This window comes from Euphorbia lathyris, chromosome 8 (genome assembly GCF_963576675.1).
Source record: "Euphorbia lathyris chromosome 8, ddEupLath1.1, whole genome shotgun sequence".
NCBI lineage: Eukaryota > Viridiplantae > Streptophyta > Magnoliopsida > Malpighiales > Euphorbiaceae > Euphorbia > Euphorbia lathyris.
In genome coordinates this window covers 132,637-144,516 of record NC_088917.1, presented here as the reverse complement: position 1 = coordinate 144,516, position 11,880 = coordinate 132,637, and the positions used below count along the sequence as shown (strand labels likewise).

The 11,880-nt window shown below is 35.1% G+C and overlaps 1 long non-coding RNA gene across 1 annotated transcript; it reads left to right on the top strand.

The window, feature by feature from the left end:
• The first annotated feature begins 669 nt into the window (after positions 1-669).
• Positions 670-2,938, top strand: LOC136204131 (uncharacterized). The gene is made up of 2 exons (XR_010675038.1): positions 670-850; positions 1,016-2,938. It is a non-coding gene; the product is annotated as an uncharacterized lncRNA (long non-coding RNA).
• The last annotated feature ends 8,942 nt before the right edge of the window (positions 2,939-11,880 follow it).

Genomic DNA, 11,880 nt, shown 5'->3' with positions numbered 1-11,880 from the left:
CTACCCAAAAAAAAATGTGAATTAAATAATGAAAATTAACATTTAACTAATGAAAAGTAAATAAATTATTGGCATAAATTCAAATTAACATTTAACTTTAATTTTTTTAATTTTTTATTTTAAGGTCATTTAGATGTTGTTTAATGATGAGGAAGAAAACTCAAAAAAAAACAAAAAACAAAATTTGAGAAATAAAAAATATGGTGCAATAGTAAATATGATACTAAATAATTTTAATTTCTGTAAATTTTCATTTTAAGGTCGTTAACAGTAAAATTTAGTAAAACCAGTCCAAAAGTGATCGAAATTGCCAATTATACCAAGTACCAATCACATGGTTATTTTTCTCCAAAAAAGTATTACTCGTTAAAACGTGAAACTACATAATTTTTTTTTCTTTTTTTACTTATCCTTAAATTAATCTAACAAATTAATTTCAGATTAAACTTGATTAATTGAGAAGGTTTAAATATAAAAAATAAACGAATGGAAATAAAAGAGAATGGGCCAGAAAAACTTACCTGGTCCAAAATTAAATTAGATGGACTTCTGGATCCATTTGACTCATCTCGATGAATCTCTGCCCTTGATCTCCGTCCGATCGCACGGCTATGATTTATTTCGACTAGTATATAAACCTCATTTACAGAACCCTAATTTATTCGCCTCCTCCGTAACTTTCTTCTCCTCTCTTCTTAAATTTGGTCCAATTTCCTCAATTCTCTTTTTTTCTAGGGTTTTTTGTCCTAAGAACTCTCTCGAAACCGAAGTCCTAAATCGTTCTCTCCCATGGCAGATCATTTATTTGTGTGAGAAACGGCTGTTCTCTTCTTCAACGACGATGCATCTGGTAAGAATCATCTCTGATCTTTTGATTGTTGATAAGAAATCGATTCTTCTTTCTCTTTTCATTTTACTTTTTGGTTTGATTCCTCCTCATCTCTTCTTTTTCTGTTGCATTTAGTTTTTCTTTGTTTGGCGTTTGGATCTGTAATCTTGCTCTTTTTATGTTCAGATTTGGCGATTTCCGATGACTAGTGGAGGGTGTCTCAGGCGGCTTCTTATTATTAAATGAGTTTGATTTGGGTTAATTATTTGGTAATTATTTGAATATTTTGGCCTGATTAATTGAAACTAAAGAAAAAAAAATAACTACTGTGTTTTGTCTTTCAAACTGTAATTTTACAAAGCTTTTAAGGGACAGATTTCTCAAAAGATTATGGTCGGCTTAATTTGTCCGGAGGATTAGAAATGAGTTAAAATGAGATTTTTATTCTATTTTGGATAATATAAAATTTTGAATTATAATAGTTTTTTTTTTTTTTTTAAGAAAGGAAAGGAAAAAAACAAAACCAACAAAAAAAACCTACACCGGGATCAGTCTAGAAGGCTGACTCCAATCCTATCCTTTAGGAGGGAAGGCAAAAGAAAAGAAGGAGGAACAGATAGGGTAGAAATACCTAACATTCTCCCATGTTAATAGCCTCCAGATTATCAGATTATCAGATTTCACCGAGAGCTTTTTAACACCAATGCGAATGGCGAGAATTATAATAGTTTCTAATATGAATTTTTGATAAAATATTTAGAATGATAATAATATATCTTAAGTAAATTTCATAATACGTTATTATAATGAGTTCTAAATATAAAATTTTGAATTATAATGAGTTATATGGACTTTAAAATATATTATAATTATAATTTTAATGAATTATATTTAAAATATATTTTATATTTTTTTTATTGATGATAAACTAATTTTAATATTATAATTTGTTTCATAAATGATTTCCAAGACAATCGTTTGAATATTAATTAAAATTTATGTAAAAAGCTTAAGATAAAAATGGATAATAGGAGGGCACCATAATAGCCTCAAATTCAGCCTACTCAAGTTTTGTTTCTGTTCTTTTACGTGGTTGTTTGAATAGAGCATATAAAATTTGAATTCAACTTTTTTATTCAAAAGCCTTAGGCATCCTTTTTATCACTACCATATCTCTAGAACTAGAATTTGGATAGTAGATGGTGGATTTTTGGTGGAATACCATTAAACAATATGATCTTGATTTGTTTCTCAAACTTTAGTTTATTGCTTTATTTATTTTCAATTTCATTTCTTTATTTTCCATATTCTTATTGTTTCTAATTTGGATATAGAATCACTATGTGATGATAGATTAATTAGTTCTTGTTAGTCATTCTATATCCAAATAAGAAACAATAGGAATAGTGAAAATACAAAAACGAAAGTGAAAAGAAATAAAGAAATGAATTAAAGCTTAAGGGACAAATCAATATCATATTGTTTAGTGTTATCCCGCTAAAATCTACCATCTAAACTCCAAAATCCTTGTACAGGGTAGGGTGGTGATCAAAAGGTTGTCGGAAGCAATGGGAATAAATAAATGTGGGATTTTGAATGAAAGAGTTGAATTGAATTTCATATGATCTATTTGAACAACCACACAAAGGAATAGAAGCCAAACTTGAGTAGTCTGAGGCTACAACACAAGAAGTCACGCACTTAGGACAATATTTGCACTTAGCGACTATCTTATGAGCATTTTCGGCAACAATGGTTGAGTGCTGTAGAATTTTCTAGGACAATATTTGCAAGAGAACACTTCCATTATTCTTAATATGCAAACTTTTGGTTGAGGAGAATCTAAGACTCAATACAGATCATCATCTCTTTCACTACTTAAAGGATTTCTTCATGGAATCACAACACAAAGGTATCTAAATAGGAGAAGAAAACTATTTTTACAGTTACAAAGTCTTAGGTGGTGTTTGTTTCAACTTTTCAGAGGTTTGTATTTCATTACAAACTGCAATAGATGTAGCTTTTAGTTAGGTTTATATAATAGTAACGTTAAGCATTTTCTATGGAAAATGTAACATTTACGTTAAAGATAAAGAAAAATTATTTCAAGAGTTGTTCTTTCTCTTATTTTTCTTGAAAGATCTGTAACTGCTGAGCAATAATCTAGTTTAGATTTTTTTTTTTAAATTTTATTTATTTTTAAGCTTGTATTTTTTTAATGGAATAATATATATATATATATATATATATATAAAGGTTTATTTTGTTAATAAGAGAATTCAATGGGCGTGACATTTCAAAAAAAAAAATGTTTCATATAATTAAGTGCTATTATGTGGAAATAAGAATTTTCATAAAAGTATAATGATATGAAGGCAAAATATTTTTACTAAGAATTAATATCCTTTTTTTCATAAAAAAATAATCATGTTTTATCCTTGTACCAAATTGTAATACAATAGTCATCAATTTATCAAATTTAAGAATGAAGGCTTTAACCGTCGTTATATATTATCTATAACCTCAAATGGATGGGTCAACACATTTGTACTAAGCACGGTTGAATGTTGGTTATGACGGAGTAGTTAGGGATAATCTTTTAGGACGAGCAATGTATCAATGTTGTGCTTTATATTTTATTACAGGTTAAAAGCCACGGTCATTAAAGAAGACAGTATTTACACCGGTTGTCACTAGTCATTTTTTAGAGGATAAAGTCACTATGTAGTGCATATATGTTAATAAAGTCGTTAAGCCAGATCCAACAATTTGTTCTAGGAAAAAATTGGTGTCAACAATATATTAGAAACTAGCTTGAAGGAGAAACTGTGGTAGCCGTATGTCATTCATGTGAGTGAGTTTTTTTTATTGAGTTTTGAGAAATGGTGCTTGAGTTTCTACATATTATACTAGTGAATCATTTTATTTGAAAAAAATATATTGTAGTCCCTCACTTTTTCAAAATTAACTATTCAGTCCTTTCATGAATATAATTATGTCGGTTAAAAGTTAAGTTTTATACAAAATGACAAGTTTACTAATCTATCGCAATTTATCTCAATAGCTTACAATGTCCAATAAACTTGTTATTAGAAAAATTAACTTTTGATTGACAACATTCTGGATGGAAATTCTAATTATTTGATTTTGAAAAAGTTACGAACCATATAACATATTTTTTTAAATGAAATGATTTGTTAATGTAATACGTAGAAATTCAAAGATTAATAAATTTTTCACCTTCAATTCTTTTTTTTAATCCTTTTTCCCTTTAGCTTGGTGTTACATTAAAAAAAATAAAAAAAAATCTCAGCTTTTCATTTTTATGTTGTCGTGCTGTACACGTGGTTACCCTTTTAAGTTGATTTTTGACATATCAGTGATGTCAGCAATTTGGTGAAACAAGTCACCAAATTCGGTCTTAGTGACTTTTGACCTATTTCATTAGAGCACTTTAATGGTTAGATACTTCAACCATTACCACATCATCAAATAACACCATTACAAGACATCCTCTATATTAAAACACTTTCCTTACAAAAGCTCCTCTAGTAGTTAAATACTTTATCTTACTTCAATAGGTCTTACACGTTATAATATATATTTTTTTATTTTAATCCAATTATTTTATATTATTAATGTTTATTAATATTAATTTATTTAATAATATTAAATGTTATTTGAGTAAATATAAATAATTTGATTAATCTATTTAATTGATCTAAAAAAATTAAATTTGTTCGTTGAATAAAAATTATAAATATATTTGAAAAGAAACGAACAAACATGATGCGTTAAATTAAAATAATAATCAAACAGTTAGGTTGGTGATTCCGAAACGTTTCCAAATATCAATATTTCTATGCCATATAATTTTAAAAAACCCAAATGGCTATGGGATCCTGATAGCGTGGCGCCTAGTAGTATAGTGTGGGACAAAATAATGTGTAGATGGTATATGGGTGATGATGAAAAACTCTACTAGACGCTACTACTTAGGGGCAAGTGTACCCCGTCGTATCAAGTAATAATCCAGTTAAGACCGGGTATCGAATCCACGAGATTTATATCTACAAGTATTAAACTACTCGATCCTATTCGTTATTTAGGCGGTGAATACTTTAGGTTGGTTTGGGTGACAAGTACAAATTACTCCTAAACTACGGTGGGACAGACTTATATAACCGAACTCTACGGACTATGATAAGTTATAATTATAATAAGCAAAGACTCCGAACATATACGATTGGTACTTTACTCTTGCAAAGACGACTATGTGTAGACGGACCACGCCGTGAAGTACTTAGACGACATGGTTCCTAGTCAAGGCGTGTCTAATGCTGGGGATCAAAAACTAGGGCTCGTAAGTTCTGTGGCTTGTCAATTCCTACGGTTTTCGAAATGTTACTCCCGGTAGGGCAGCACCTATATGAATCCCTAAAGATAACCCGTCCCTACGGGTCGCCGGAAATCGTGTCTCCCCTACACAATAATCAATTAAGAATATCATAACAAGTAGTAAATACCAACACGTATAAAGAAACGGGAATTGCAAATCATATATTATAAATATGGAATGAGAAGAATTTGAATACAACCAAGCCTAGTACATAGGAAGAGTGCAAGCTAATTAGCAAGTAAAAGGGAAGAATCGGCCCTTAGAACTAGCTAACCGGACTCAAAGCCGTCACCTAGGTCTTGAAGGTGGAACTTCTCGAGCTTGGTGGAAGAGGGTGAAGCGGAACTTTGGCGGAATGGCGGAACAAATGAATAAGCTCTCAAAGTGGTAGATTTTGGCTATACAAAATTCTGAATGAGGAAATGAGTGCTAATCACTCTTATTTATACACATCAAGCTCGGGGGTAAAATCGTAATTACACAAGTTACAAACAATAATTCACACTATTTTTGCAGGTTTCACAAGGTACGCCCTGCGTAGAAGGTGGTACGCTCAGCGTATTTGCAAAATCAACCCATTTCGTTGATAATTTCTTCCGCGTGGACTAGATTTAGACTTGTTGACTCAACCACACCCCGCGTAAACTGGGATACGCTCCGCGTGGTTGAGCTCCTGGAACTTATTTGCTCGAAATACGCCTTGCACGCTCCGCGTGGTCTGGGTTACACCCCGCGTAAGTGAGTTCCTGGAACTTTTGTCTTCAATTCACATAGGAGATGCTCCACGCAGTATGATTTACGCCCCGCGTAGCTGATGTTGACCATGTGGGAATGCTCAGTTGACTGCCGTGTATTGAAGGGCATTGTTCTACGCACCGCGTGCCTTGTTTTACGCCCCGCGTATCCGAGAGTTAGTGCTTGAGTGTTTTCTTCTTTGTACCTGAAAAATATGATCTTCGAGAACCGAGTTAGCTTGATGTTTATTTTTCTGAAATTAATCAAAAACTAAAGAAATCAACTAAAAATGTAAAATTGATTTTTATTTCGTAATTTATTTGAAAACATACTATTTTTGTAATTAAACTTATCTATTAAGCTCGAAATTAAACTGTAAATCACGCTAAAAGATAGGGACAAAATGCCCCTATCAACTTTCTCGGATTTTAAAGTTTTACTTGTCCTCAAGTAAAAGTAGTCGAAAGACAAGGGATTGAGACAATTGAGAAACAAACCTCCGGTTGGTTTTACCAAGTGCGTGATTTCAAAGCTAAAGTTTTACGAAAAGTTTTCGACGAGTACTTACGCAAGCGAATGAGTGACCAAAACTTACTCGAAACCTCCATAATTAAACTTAGTAGGCAATATTAACGGGGATTGATTATCTTTTGAGAACCTGATTGTACCTCACCAAGGGATTTCACTCTTACGCTCAAAATTTGGTGGGTCGGTGTTTTTGCGCTCTTCTTTGTACTTACTCGAAGTCACATTGAGTTTGCATTTTGATCCGGGTTTTTCCACCTATATTACGGTTTGGGCAACATTAAAAATGAACCCGGAGGGGGTTGTAATGTGGGTGGCTTTTTAGTGGTAAGTGGTTAATTTTTAGAAACTCTAGTCCAAACACCGTTTTGATAATTGCATCGCTTTTTCATTTCTTTAGCTTTAGCAAGCTTGTAAAATATAACTTGAAATTGCTCGGGTGGAGCTTGAGAATGCCTTTTTGCTCTCTATTTTTGCTTCATTTTTTCTTTTTCTTTTTATTTGAGAGTGGCACAAAAACGATTTCAAAGATTTGTTGTGCTTACTTGCTAAGGCTTTGGTTTGTTTTGGGTAGTTCCAATGCGATTGATTTTATTGGTATTTGGACAAGAGGAAAAAGGGTTAAATATTAAAAGGGTGTTAGCAAAGAAGTCGGTTAATAGGCTCGAGGGGGCTTCTTAAAGGTTTATGAAAACGAGAAAAATAATTAAGAAAGGAATTAGGGTCCGTTTTATCATCTATTGGCCTTCTTACCAAAATAAGTGTACTTAACCTAGTATTAGATGCAAACTCTATGAGTTGAGTGAAGTCAAAGTTCTCGAAATGTTGTGAAAGAAATAGAGTTCTTGTACGAACTATTTTGGGCTCAAAAATACCTCACATGAATTTCGGGTTAAATTGTGTACTTTCAAGTTCTCGTAAAAAATTTCAAAAATCCTATTTTTATTGCCTTTTTAAATTTCATTATAGAGATAATCTTGTGGGTTAGGACTCAATGCTTTTGTTTAGTAAGAATTTTGGCTTTGCATAAATTCCTTAACTTCGAAATCAAGACTTAAATTTGTTAATTAAACCGATCCTTTGTGTTTCGACGTATTTACTTTTGACGACAAATAACGGAACTTTTAATTATTTTCCGAAGAAGGTAGTGTGCCGGGCAATTTATGAGTCAATAAATTAGTTCAATTATTTTTGCTTGTTTTATTTTTATTTTTGTTAGTGCAAAACAAACAGTAAGTGTGGGGTTGCACGACCCTCCGCGTGATTAAAATAACGTGTATTCCAAAGACGTCGAAAAAGAAAAGAAAACAAAAACAAAATGAAAAATAAATGGTGAATTAAAAGAAATGACGACCGCACAAGTCTGTGCTTACGCGAGGCGTACCCAAGGGGACGCTTGATAGGGGTCAAAAACCCCTATCTTTGGGTACGGTTTTAGGACGGTTTTTAGTGTTATTTCGTGAATAAGCGAGCAATTCTCGCATTTATATGCTTTTGTGTGAGTTAATTAGAAATTGGAAATGTTTTATTTACTTTTCGTTGTTTAGACTCGTTTTCTGATCAATTTAGGCAAATATGGCCAAAATGGCATGTATGTTATAATTCCATTATCTTTTATAGCTAATTGATCCGCCAAAAGTCGCACCAAACGGAGCGTTTGCTCAAAATGAGCGATTGGCGGGTCAATTTAGCCTTAGGACTAATGCTATTTGGAGTTTTCGTGCATGAGCAGGGATAAGTTCGGGCGGGGCGTCCCACCTTACACGCAGGGCGTGTAAGGAAGTTCTTCGACCTAAAAAACTCAGAGACTTATTTACGCGAGGCGTGCTTCAGCTACGCGTAGCGTAAAAGACCCAATTCAAGCAATAAAATCTCAGAAACTCAACCACGCGAGACGCACCCCAGTCTACGCGGGGCGTGGTTGAGACAACAAGATCTGGATTTGGTCCACATGCAGGAGATTTCTGACGGAATGGGCAAATACGCAGGGCGTATACCACCATACGCGAGACGTGTCATGGGAAATCTGCAGAAAATCATGTTCCTCCATACTTGTATCTTGTGAAATTACAAATCTACCCTAGATTGATGTGTATAAATAGGAGTGACTAGCACTCATTTGAAAAAGAACTTTGAATAGCACTTTTTGCATATACAATTCTTGCTTTAATTCTTGTTCCATAGTTTTAGATTTTGTTTTTAGGCTTTATATAGCTAAACTCTATCACCTTGAGAGCTTGTTCGTTGATTCCGGCATCCCGTCAAAGTTCTGTTCCATCTCCGTTCACCAAGCTCGAAAGCTCCACCTCGAAGTCCTAAGAGACGGCTTTGAGTCCGGTTAGCTAGTTCCGAGGGTGGATTCTTCCCTTTTCACTTGCTAATTAGCTTGTACTCTTCCTATGTACTAGGCTTGGTTGTATTTCATATTTACATTCTCCATATTTATAATTTATGATTCATAATCTCTTTTTCTATATATGTCTTGATGTTTGTTACTTGTTTTGATACTCGTAATTGATTATTGTGTAGGAGAAAGCGATTTCTGACGCCATTCGGGCTATCTTTAGGGATTCATATAGGTGTTGCCTTACCGGAAGTGACGCTCCAGAAACCGTAGGAATTGACAAGCCACGGAACTTACGGGCCCTAATTTTTGATCCCAAGCATTAGACACGCCTTGACTAGGAACCACGTAGTCTAAGTATTTCACGGATCGGTCACACTACACGTAGTCATCACTACAAGAGTAAATCATTAACCGTATATACATTAGGAGTCATTGTTTGTCATATTTATAACTTATCGCCATCCATATCATTTCGTAGAGTTTTGTTATATAAATTGGTCTCACCCGTAGTTAGGAGTAGTTTGTAGTTGTTCCCCAAATCAACTCAAAGTATTCACCGCTTAGATAACGTATAAAACCGAGTCGTCTAATACTTGTAGTTATAAATCCCGTGGATTCGATACCCGGTCTTAACCGGATTATTACTTGATACGATGGGGTACACTTGCCCCTAAGTAGTAGCGTCTAGTAGAGATAGAGCATTTAGGAAGATCACATCCGTAGTCGTAACGCACTTATCATAATATATATTTCATAAGCTCTACCTAAGCCGTACGCTCATCAAGTTTTTGGCGCCGTTGCCGGAGATTTATAATTTTTTGCAATATTAGACAAAAACGTTTTATTGTTAGTCTAGGCATTATTTTTGTATAAATTGTTTATATATACTTTTTTTATTAAGAACATTCTTTCTTGTTTATAATTTATTTCATTTATTTATTTTATGCACACCCGATCCTGGAGTGATACTCTCGTTCCTATTGACCTTGAAATTGAACGTACTCTTTGTAGGATTCGGAGAGAGAAAATGGCAAACCTCAACAATGAAGCTAACCAGCCCGAGGTCAACCAAAGGCCGCCGGTGCTACCCGTGAATAACAACTGCAATGGTGGAGGCAATGACATGCGCTCAATAATATATATTTCACGGGTCGGTCACACTACACGTAGTCGTCATTGCAAGAGTAAACCATTAGCCACATATAAATTGGGAGTCATTGTTTGTCATATTTATAACTTATCGCCATCCATATCATTTCGTAGAGCTTTGTTATATAAATTTGTCTCACCCGTAGTTAAGAGTAGTTTGTAGTTGTTCCCCGAATCAACTCAAAGTATTCACCGCTTAGATAACACATAAAACCGAGTCGTTTAATACTTGTAGTTATAAATCCCGTGGATTCGATACCCGGTCTTAACCGGATTATTACTTGATACGACGGGGTACACTTGCCCCTAAGTCGTAGCGTCTAGTAAAGATAGAGCATTTAGGAAGATCACATCCATAGTCGTAACGCACTTATCATAATACATATTTCGTCGTAGAAACTCTACCTAGGCGCCGCACGCATCAAGTTTTTGGCGCCGTTGCCGGGGATTTATAATTTCTCGCAATATTAAACAAAAAACATTTTATTGTTAGTCTAAGCATTATTTTTGTATAAATTGTTTATATATACTTTTTACTAACAAAATTTTTTCTTGATTATAATTTATTTCATTTATTTATTTTATGCACACCCGATCTCGGAGTGATACTCTCGTTCCTATTGATCTTGAAATTGAACGTACTCTTTGTAGGATTCGGAGAGAGAAAATGGCAAACCTCAACAATGAAGCTAACCAACCCGAGGTCAACCAAAGGTCACCGGTGCAACCCGTGAATAACAACCGCAATGGTGGAGGCAATGACATGCGCTCGATGATGGAGATTCTTGCTCCGCATCGCCCTCAAAACCGCAACGGAATCATTGCCCCCACCATTCCGCCCGACACACATGAAATAAAGACTAGCATGATCCAACTAATCCAACAACTTGGTCAATTCGGAGGGGAACCCCATGAAAACCCTAACGAACACCTTGATAAATTTCTTATGTGTGCTGAAACTTCTCGGCAAAATGGTGTTCCGGTTGAGGCCATCCAACTAAAGTTATTTCCTTTCTCTTTGACAGGACAAGCGTTGGAGTGGTTGCACTCGTTGGAGGCTGGATCGATCACATCATGGGAGGAGCTTGAGAAGGAGTTCCTTTCTTACTACTTCCCACCTTCTAAAATGGTTAAGTTGAGGAACGATATCACGTCCTTTAGGCAACTTGAATGCGAGGCCCTCCATTCAGCTTGGGCTAGGTTCCGGAAGTTGCTCCGAAACTGCCCCCACCATGACATCCCTAAGCATGATTTGGTAAGTACCTTCTACCATGGTTTAACTCCCACTAATCGTGCAATTGTTGATTCCGCCGCAGGTGGGGATTTGTTTCGAAAATCGACAAGCGAGGCTTACGAGCTCATCCACGAATTAGCTAGGAAAAGTGTCCAATGGCAAGAAGATCGGCTTGCCGGACCCTTGCGACATCAAACTTTTGCCGTGGAAGACGAGGCTCCCAAGATCTCTATGATCGAAATGAATAAAAAACTAGACGCCTTAGTGGCGCAATTAAGCCTCCAGAATACAGTACAGGTCCTGATGTGCTCACATTGCGGTGGTGACCACCATGGTAAGGATTGTCAAGCCGGAAGCCCTTTTTCCGGTGATGCCGAGAGCGTAAGTTATGTAGGGAGACAACCGAGGTATAATTCTAATTACAACTCCTTCCATAACTCGAATGCTTATCACCACCGTAATAATAATAATAACAGCGGATGGAGGCCTCAACACCCACACCCGAATTTGTCTTACGACAACAATCAAAAGGTGTTGAAGCCCCCATCCGGATTCTATGATGAGTTCGGGGAGCAAGGTTTGGGCCATTCCCCAATGCCCAAGGAGGACAAAGTTCTCAACCTCCTAGCAATGCGCAAGACTCTACGGTAATTAATCTCCTA